The sequence below is a fragment of the Gadus macrocephalus genome, chromosome 13 (genome assembly GCF_031168955.1).
Source record: "Gadus macrocephalus chromosome 13, ASM3116895v1".
Classification (NCBI taxonomy): domain Eukaryota; kingdom Metazoa; phylum Chordata; class Actinopteri; order Gadiformes; family Gadidae; genus Gadus; species Gadus macrocephalus.
In genome coordinates, this window is record NC_082394.1 from 2412116 (window position 1) to 2421356 (window position 9241).

Consider the following 9241-nt stretch of genomic DNA (forward strand, 5'->3'; position numbering starts at 1 on the left):
GTGTGTAAGCGTGTGTCTGGTGTGTGTTTGTGCATGTGAATGTGTGCATGAATGCCAGTGTGTGTCTGCGAAGATTGTGTTTGTCTGGATGTGTGTGCATCCCTGTTTGTGTCTATGTGTATGTGTGCATAATGCATGTGTTTGCATGGGTTTGTACTTGTGTGCATGTGTTAGTAGAATGCATGTGTTTGCATGTGTGTTTGTGTGTGCGTCTATGTGCGTGTGCAGAATGCATGTGTCTCCATGTGTGTTTGTGTGTGCGTCTATGTGCGTGTGCAGAATGCATGTGTCTCCATGTGTGTGTGTGTGTGTGTGTTTCCACGTGCATGTGTGTGTGCCTCTGTCTGTGTCGGTGTGTATGCGTGCTTCCTCACGTGCGTGTGTGTGCAGAATGCATGCCACACAGTGAGGCGGCGTTGGGATCCGTCATCAGAACCATTATCCTTTGTCTGGCCCAGACCGCCTCCCCCAGGCGATGAGAGTTCAGGTTAAAGAGCACCCCTCCCTCCCTCCCTCCTCCCCCTCCTCCCCCTCCTCCCCCCTCCTCACCCCTCCTCCCCCACCCACCGCTTTCTTTAATCCCCAAATTAATTTGTCCTTGATAGAACTATCAAGGACAGCAGCTCCACCGCCCGGCCGACTCACTGCCCACTGACCTTCTGGAAGAATCCTTCAGAGGGGAAATGTTAGCCTGGGGCCACACCTGGGCTGAACAGAGGCAGCACAGGGCGGTGCGCGTTCCTCCGCTTAACGAAGGGAGGGCTCGGTTGTCCGCTTTACGACGTGGGTTAGAATCCACTCTTCCTTCTCTACTTCCTGTCTGGGGGACAGAATCAGAACTTCACTGCGCGACGGTCTTCCGGGCCGGGCCGGTGATGGGACGACCCGGGAGGACCCAGAAGGACCCAGAAGGACCCAGGAGGACACGGAGCCCCGCGGGGAGATGACTTGGCCCGGGGCCCTGCGGAGCCTGCGAGCGCGGCCACCCACACAAACTATGCTTCTCATAACAGTTGCAATCTGCGCTGATAGGAGACGGGCCAACATCAACAGCGAGCTGTCCCGCCGCCAGCCTCCCGGGCGCGTTGTAAATACTGTACGGTCGCTCCACAACCACCGGCCCTCTGTCGAGTCTACCACGCCAAACACACACACACACACACACACACACACACACACACACACACACAACACCACCCTCTCCACCCTCAATACGATCTCCCCCACATTGTCAATACTGTAACACTGCCGCTGCTATGCAGTTGCTTCCTCAACCACAAGCCCTCTCTAGAGTCAACCACGCCACCCCCCCCCCCCCCCCCCCACATACACGCACACACACATCAACACCCCCTCCACCTTCACTACCACCCCCTCCACCCCCACACTGCCACCATGTACTAATAAATATGTATTTTTCAGGATTTGTATTAAAGATTATCAAGGTGTCTCTTTAACTTTTACCGTCACTCAACGGGGATGAGGGCGTGACATGCTGCAGGGTGAGCAGAGACAGAGATGATTGTTGAGCATGAAAAGGAAGTGACTCATCTTTAGACGGAGCACTAGTTTGGAGGATCTAAGACGGTTTGCCTTCGATCTACAAAAGTGTCAACAGAGGGGAGGCCGAGGAAGAGGACGAGGACGAGGAAGACGACGGCTTCTCCATCACCTCGGACGCGTCGGCCGACGATGAAACGGATTCCGATACGCCTCGCTGTGTTTATCAAACACGGGAGCCAGGACAAGATACCTGCCGCTTCTGAGAGTCAGGGTGGGTGGGTGGGTGGGGGGGGGGATAGGAGGGGGAGACAGGGGGGAGACGAGAGGGGTACACCAGGACATCAAGTGGGGCGCGGACAGACGTGTGAGGGAAGGGAAGGCGGGGGGGTTTCTTTGTTGCGCGGTCAGGTGTCGTCTGGTGTGTGAGACCCCCCCCCCTCCCCCCGTCGTAATCCCTGCAAACAGCAGGCCTGACCCCGGGGGCCGGGGGGGCCGTCAGGGGCCACAGAGGATCACTGCGGCCCTGTGTGTGTCTCCGGCGTGTGAGCGTGTTCAGGTGGACACGGGAGGACTGGCGTCGCAAGCTCTCGTCGACGCCAGCGGGAAACTCTGTTCACTGCTTCCGACCAAAAGTGGAACTTTACGGAACTAAGTGAAGACCTACGACCGATGAATACACATCGTTAGCCTCTTAGCATGATAGATATTTTAAAGTTTGTCTTGTGTTGAGTGTAAACATTTCCCACGTAAAATAGAGGCAGATAGTGATTGTGGAATGTAAAAAGCACTCTGATTGGCTTACGATGTAGCCAATGAGGCACGGTGAACCAGGAGCATTAGAGAGTAGAGTTAGGTTAGATATCACAATGTGGCCTAACTATGACCTTCATATGCTAGCGTTGTTACGCTAATCGTAAATAGTTGCCGAGTTGCTTTTGTTATGTTTCTTTGGTGCCGTTTAATGCTAACAAACAGCAGCGAACGACGGCATACGTGTCATGAAATGACAAAACGACCACCGAGCGGAAATTCTTTTGTAAGTATATTTACAAACACACGAGCATTACAGCAACTTTTATGGCGGTAGAGCGTCTTGCTCCAGGGCTGGGCGATGGCAGTGTCAGTCATCACACCTACACCGTTTAGGCCGGGGGGTGTGGGACCCCTGTGGTTCCCCCACGCCTTAACAAACTGTTAATGTACTGTACATGACCGGGGGGGCTTTGGCCCCATCTGCCCCTCCCCCCTGTGTGTCTTCATCCACATCCCCCTTTTGATCATGTGCCTCCTATCGCCCGGAGCCCCCCTCTTCCCCCGCCCCCCCCCCCCCCCCCCACCCCTGCTCCACCATGTTAACGAGATCAGACGTGTCTCGCCAGCCTGACTGACACGGGCGGTGTTGTTCACACGGGTGCAGAGCAAAGGGGGGATTCCCCTTATCGATGCCGTTGATGAGTCTCTTCCCCCGTCAGACTCCTAACGAGCTGCTGCTAATTGACACGGCAGCAGATGAAAGGGTTTGGAATGCGGCCGGGAGTGGCAGACACACACACACACACACACACACACACAGTAAACCGCCGCCTCGACGAAGGGGATTCCTTCACCATCGATTGATTGACGGCTGGCGTGAGAGGAGACACCGTTCCGTTGTTTTCCTCGCTGTGGGACATAACCATTTGCAGTGTTTCCCACAGCAGATGTGTTAAGTTAAAGTGGTGATCGTCTGGGGAAAGTCCATCACACCAAATGACCAACATCAGTCCTTTCGCAACATGATTGTTTTGAGCTTTCCTCCTGGTTTGAATGCCATGCTACTGATGAAATGTTCACTTTCCACAATTTAGGCCAGTTAAGGTGGCAGCTGTGTGTTGTTAAGGTGGCTGCCTTAACTATAAAGCACTGGGGGAAAATACTGATTTGTTTTTCATTTAAATAGAGAGGAGAATAGAAGAAAATAATAACATAATTAATAGTATATATAATTTATAATATAATAATACAGAAAAACGGTCTGGTCTAGTGGAGTTGATCACTGGAGTAAGTACTCTTGTCAAATGTATGACACAATGAAGTGCTTTGTTTTTATGCATTTAATATTCTTTTCTTCAACCTATTTGGCAAAACATTGAGTGACACCATGTATTTTAACACACACTTACAACAACCCCAACAAGCGGTACTTTTAATACATTGTGAAGTGGTTCTGCACTAAGCGGGGAAGGCTGTGGACTTCCTGGTGTGAAAGCTTCAGTCAGAGAGGGACAAACTCTCGGATCAATGAGTACAAGCAGGAACTCGCGCTCAATAAATCAGCAGTCACCTCTGTCTCCTTCTCACCTGGAGATACAGATCACAAAATTATCTTAAGATCATTCTCAAGACGTTTCCAAAGAGTAAGTTAGGGTAAGCAGTTAGTACGTTCCTTCAATTCAATATTTCTGAACTGAATTTCCTCATTATTTCCCATAATTGGTTAATAAAGTTAATTATTAAGTTATTTTATTCCTTTCTTACAAACTTTTTTTAAAGTAGTCTCACTTTTGTGCCATGTATGTGGAGGAGTATAAACTATCACTTGTGGTCTCTAGTAAATAAGTAAAATCCTTAGTGATCAACAAAATAACTAATCTTAATTAACGGTTAATTATTATGTGCTTATTGTAAAGTGTTCCTTATTTAACTTTCAAGAATCTCATTTATTTTATCATTTTTGTCATGAATAACGATCTAAAAAGAAAGAAAAAAACATTTGGTCAATATCATTGCTTTCCTCATTAGTCCCAACATAGTCGAAAAAAAAGCAGTTAGGAACATCTGAGTGAACCCGCCCCAGGAGCCTACAGTGGGCTGTGATTGGTTGCACGTCTACGGCCACTGTTAACCCAGCGACAGATTAATAACCCAGCGGCCAATCAGTGGCCGAGGTGTCTCTTCTATGACCTGACACTCTATACCCGTTTATCCCCCATTAAGCACCACTAATGTGGTGATAAAAGGCACGACTGGGACAGCTTTCAGTGTTGGGAGGTGAGTGTGCACTTTACACGCACAACCGCTTCACTTAGGGTGTGCACTGGTGGAGGAAACATGTGAGCACACACACACACGCACAAAGGCACACACACTGATTGTCAGTCAAACAGACAGACACACACACACACACACACACACACACACACACACACACACACACACACACACACAAACAGATATACAGAGACACACAGTCAGTCAGTCAGTCACAGGTACACACACACACACACACAAATAGACAGACAGACAGACAGACAGACAGACAGACAGACAGACAGACAGACAGACAGACAGACAGACAGACAGACAGACAGACAGACAGACAGACACACAGACAGACAGACAGACAGACACACAGACACACAGTGATCAGCCTTGGTAAGAAACGTATGCACTTACATTCTTGAAAGACCCTTCGGATAAAAGTGACTTTGGATGATAAGGCCAAGTGAGGCCTTGAATAGAACAACCTACAGTTATATGTGAGCCACAAATAGAGATGATAGGCCCAGCTGCTTTCTCCTCCCAATCGGTGCGTATCAGGCCCAGGTGGTGGATATTTCCGCTGGTTGCTTTGATTGAGGGCCTGGGAACAACATGATTCTCGGAAAATAACAAACCGACCCCCACAGGGACAACCTACAACTTCCTGGGAGTTCCGCAAAGCGGGGTCGATGTTTCCTATCTGAGGGTGGCTTCTGCTGCTGGTTCCCCGTGTGACAATGTACAGAAGTCCTTGGTTTTCATTAAACAAAAAACAAAGGAGATTCTAAGAACCTGCTGTCAGATTGTTGTGTCTGGGCTGAACGAAAGGCCTGATTCACGGCAGCACTCCCCCTAGTGGTCACACAGTATATCGCTAAACATAGGTCTCGTTCAGAGAGGCACGATTTAACGGCTTCCTCAGTTTTTGTAAACTATCGGCTATCTTCTACATGTTAAAGAAAACACTGCGAGAATTGCAGTTTTTCCCCAAAATGTATTGGTGATGTATTTTTTCCAGGAGCAAAGGCCTCCCGAAGTGATTAACCTGCGTTTTTTTTTCTTGCTTTAAACCTTGAAAAATGTGACAAGCGCAAAGAAAGCTGAGGTCAAGAGTTATCTTTCAGCTCCTGTCTTCAAAACGATTTCAGAGAGCCAATTGTGCTGATTAATTATAAACCAAATAGTTTGCCTGAGGCCAAAACAACACACACATAATTTGAGACTCTGAAGCAAGACAGGGCAGTGCTTCTCAACGGCCAGGAGGTTCTGGGTTAGTCCTCCTCAAGGTATGAAGGTCTCATCAAGGTATGTAGGTATCCCTGATGAAGCCTCAACCCACAGGCCCAGGGATAACATGTATCTCTATTCACTGGAAGACGCTTTGTGGCTAACCTTTCATTACATTTAACACAATCACAATTACACTTCTGTCCGAAGCGACTTCCAGTCAGTGCGTTTAACAACCAAGATGCAACCCAAAAAGTGTAAGAATTGTTTGAGTAAATACAAATCCAAGGCAACTCTAAAGACATAATCTAAGCAAAGAAACGGCTCTCCAATATAGAAGCAAGAGACCGAGACACATGCATCACTTTGTCGGACTACTTGTTGTTAAACTCTGTGGAACCTCTTCCGCTCTCCGCTCTCCTCTTCCAGCGCGGTTCTCCGCTCGAGATCTTCATCATGGTCTTCATAATCGCCAAAGGGTCGACCCGACCCGCTGGATCAAAGGAGCGCGGCCCTCCAGAGCGACGCATCACTAGCTGATAACAAAGACCCCCTGCCTGCGGCCTCACCTGACACCCTGCTGACCCCCCACCCACCACCACCACCACCACCGAGCCCAGACCCTGACCCCCCCCCCCCCAGTCCAACCAGTACCCGGTCCGCCCGGCAGAACCGGAGACCCAGTGCAGCAGAAACTTCAAACGCAGCCGCACACGGGCGCTCCCAGCGGAGCCCCCAACTCCCCTCATTACCCCGCCTTTGAAGAGGACGACTCGCCTTTCCACCCGGGCCGAGGGATCGTTTGAAGCAGGGCAGTGAGTAGAGCAGAGAGAGGGTGATAAGCCCCCCCAGCCCCCCCCCTCCCAGCTCTGACTCAAGCCGCAGCACAATGCAACAACAAGCTGATTGGTTTCAGGGGGCTGGTCAGCCAACCGACCGCCGGGACGCTGTGGACCGATGGGGAACGTTGGGCTCCTCCAGACCTCCGATAGAGAACTCCCTCTGGGAAACGAGTCGACTCATGATGACCACGGCCCGGTAGGCTCTTTAATGTGTCGTATGAACGGCGCAGGGAATTAAAAAGGGGGTGCATGGGATTGGCTTCAAGGCAAATTATTTTGGGTCTGTACGCCGATGTCGAGTCAAACCTGTAGGCAACCTGGAGCGAGGAACACCTTTGCATCCAAGATGTGAGTCACTTTACTCCAAAGCCCAAGATTCCAATTATAGGGTCTGCGGAAAAATCTGTTACGAAATACATGTTTTTTTTACGTTCAGGGCAATATATCGCTGTCGGTACAGTAAGGATGTTCATAGAACCAAGGGCCAAGCACTAACAATCGCTAGGTTCACCCATTCCCCGTATACAACAAATATAGCAAGGTGAAGACGCTTAACAAGGCTAGCTACTATTTTTGCCAGGACGTACAACATACAATAAGGGCGTATGTTTTCACTTTAAAAATAACTCTTCACGGTACATATAAATCAAATGTATGTTTAGTGACATTTGATGTACTCATCTATGTGTATAGACCACAGTGTAACTACTGTGGTGATGGTGAAACAAAATGTCTGTATTTACACTTTAGGTCAACACTGCCAACACAGCCAATAGGTCAACACTGTTGACCTATTGGCAACACGTAAATCTCCCCTGTGAGTCAGGTTAACTGTTACTCAGATGTCTGTCTCTCATCTGGGGAAAATAACAGAGTTTTCCAGCAGCGGAAGCACCATATAAAGCCATGTTTGCTCTGTAAAAAGTCTCATCGTGGTATTCTATTTTTAATACATAATCAGAACGTCCTCATGTTTTCCTTTCCATGCGTATTGTTTAATTAGAGGGTGCACTGGGAGTGATGACGTCAGAGGTGAGGAGTGGAGAGGGGAGGAGGGGAGGACTTTCCATTCTGGGTGGTTTATCAAAGAATAATATTCACTCACCTGTGATAGCATGTAGCAGATCGAAGCCACCACCACTAAATGTCTCGTCGCCGCCCTCCAGACTTTCGACTCCCGTCTCACACCTCCACATCAAGTCATCCAGCGTGACTAATCACACATCAAACCTGCTATAGTATGACTAATCCCCGGTATGTAGTGATAATAACATATGGGATCGTGCGGAAATTGCGTAAAAACGCTTTGATTGGTCGCGCGGTATTTAGTCGGGCGTCCGGGTGGCCGGCGCAGAGCAACGTGTAAAAACAACGTGTTTCTTCAGTGGCTGATTCGGGTTCATGCAGACCTCCATAGGGCACCCGGGGAGAATGCGGAGAATGTTCAAGTAGTCCCAACCTGAGAAGGAGCTCCACCACCTCTTACCTCAGCAGAGTAGAGAGAAGGAAAGGTGTCTATTAGGTCAGGGGTGCCCAACCTCTGGGTCGAGAGCCCCGTGGGGTGGTCAGATATGGAGATGGTTCCGGCAGATCGGGGTAGAACTCTGTGTGTGGAAGCAGAGACATAAGACAGCGGAACCTCCAGAAAGGTCAGACCTAACATGGGGTCACAACCCGAGAAGAGTAGGAGCCATTGGGCTATGCCATTGAGGCAACCATCACTGGTAAGGTGGAAGAGATAGGTCCACTTACCGTTCAGGATACCTAGAGCTGCTTTTGTCGATGTGTGGGGTTAGGGTTAGAACCTTGGTATGAGGTATGACACCCTAAAGGGTGTGATTGGCCATGAGAAGCCGTATCAAAATCGGCCCTGCCCTGTTACTTGGTGACATCGCGCATTGGACTGGGGGAGCCGACTAGCTGCAGTCCGCTGGTTAGCCTGGTACCCATCATGCATCTGGTATTGAAACGGCTTGTAATTGCTAATCACACCTGGTGGTAAAATAAGGGCCCTTTAAAAAGCAATCTGTAAAAAAAAAAAAAAAGCTGACATAACTCTGTACATTCACATTCCATATAGCTGCACAATATCACAATCTACAATAAAATCAACAATTAAACCGTGAAGCAACTGAGGGCTTGTACAGTTGTAGGCTACGTTGTTAAGCAGTTATTAGTCAAAGTTCTTCATCAGTGCGAGGCCAACATGTTCATGCGTGATGATGTGCCCCAGACGATCTCTTGAGAGAATGGAAAACCTGCGCAGTACTGCATGTGCATAGGCTGCTGCACGTGTTACGCAATACGCGTGTTGTGCAAGTCACAACATTCCTCCATCCACATTCCAGGGCTGCGGATCAGCATCAGCATGTGCTGCCCTCTAAAGTCAGTCTGCATCTCTCTAATTTATATAAGCACACGCATCAGTTACTACAGGTCTAATAACGTGATCATTTCTTGCAACGTGTAATGTTAAGAGACATAATGCATTGCATGCTCTCAACACTAGATGGCGGTGTTCACCAACAATTATTTATTTGAACGCCGGGTAAGAAGAGAGGCGGTGTGATCGGTGCCACGAGCGTATTAAGGTAATTGATGATGTGGACATAAAGGATTATGTCCGGATATACTACACACCCAAGTGG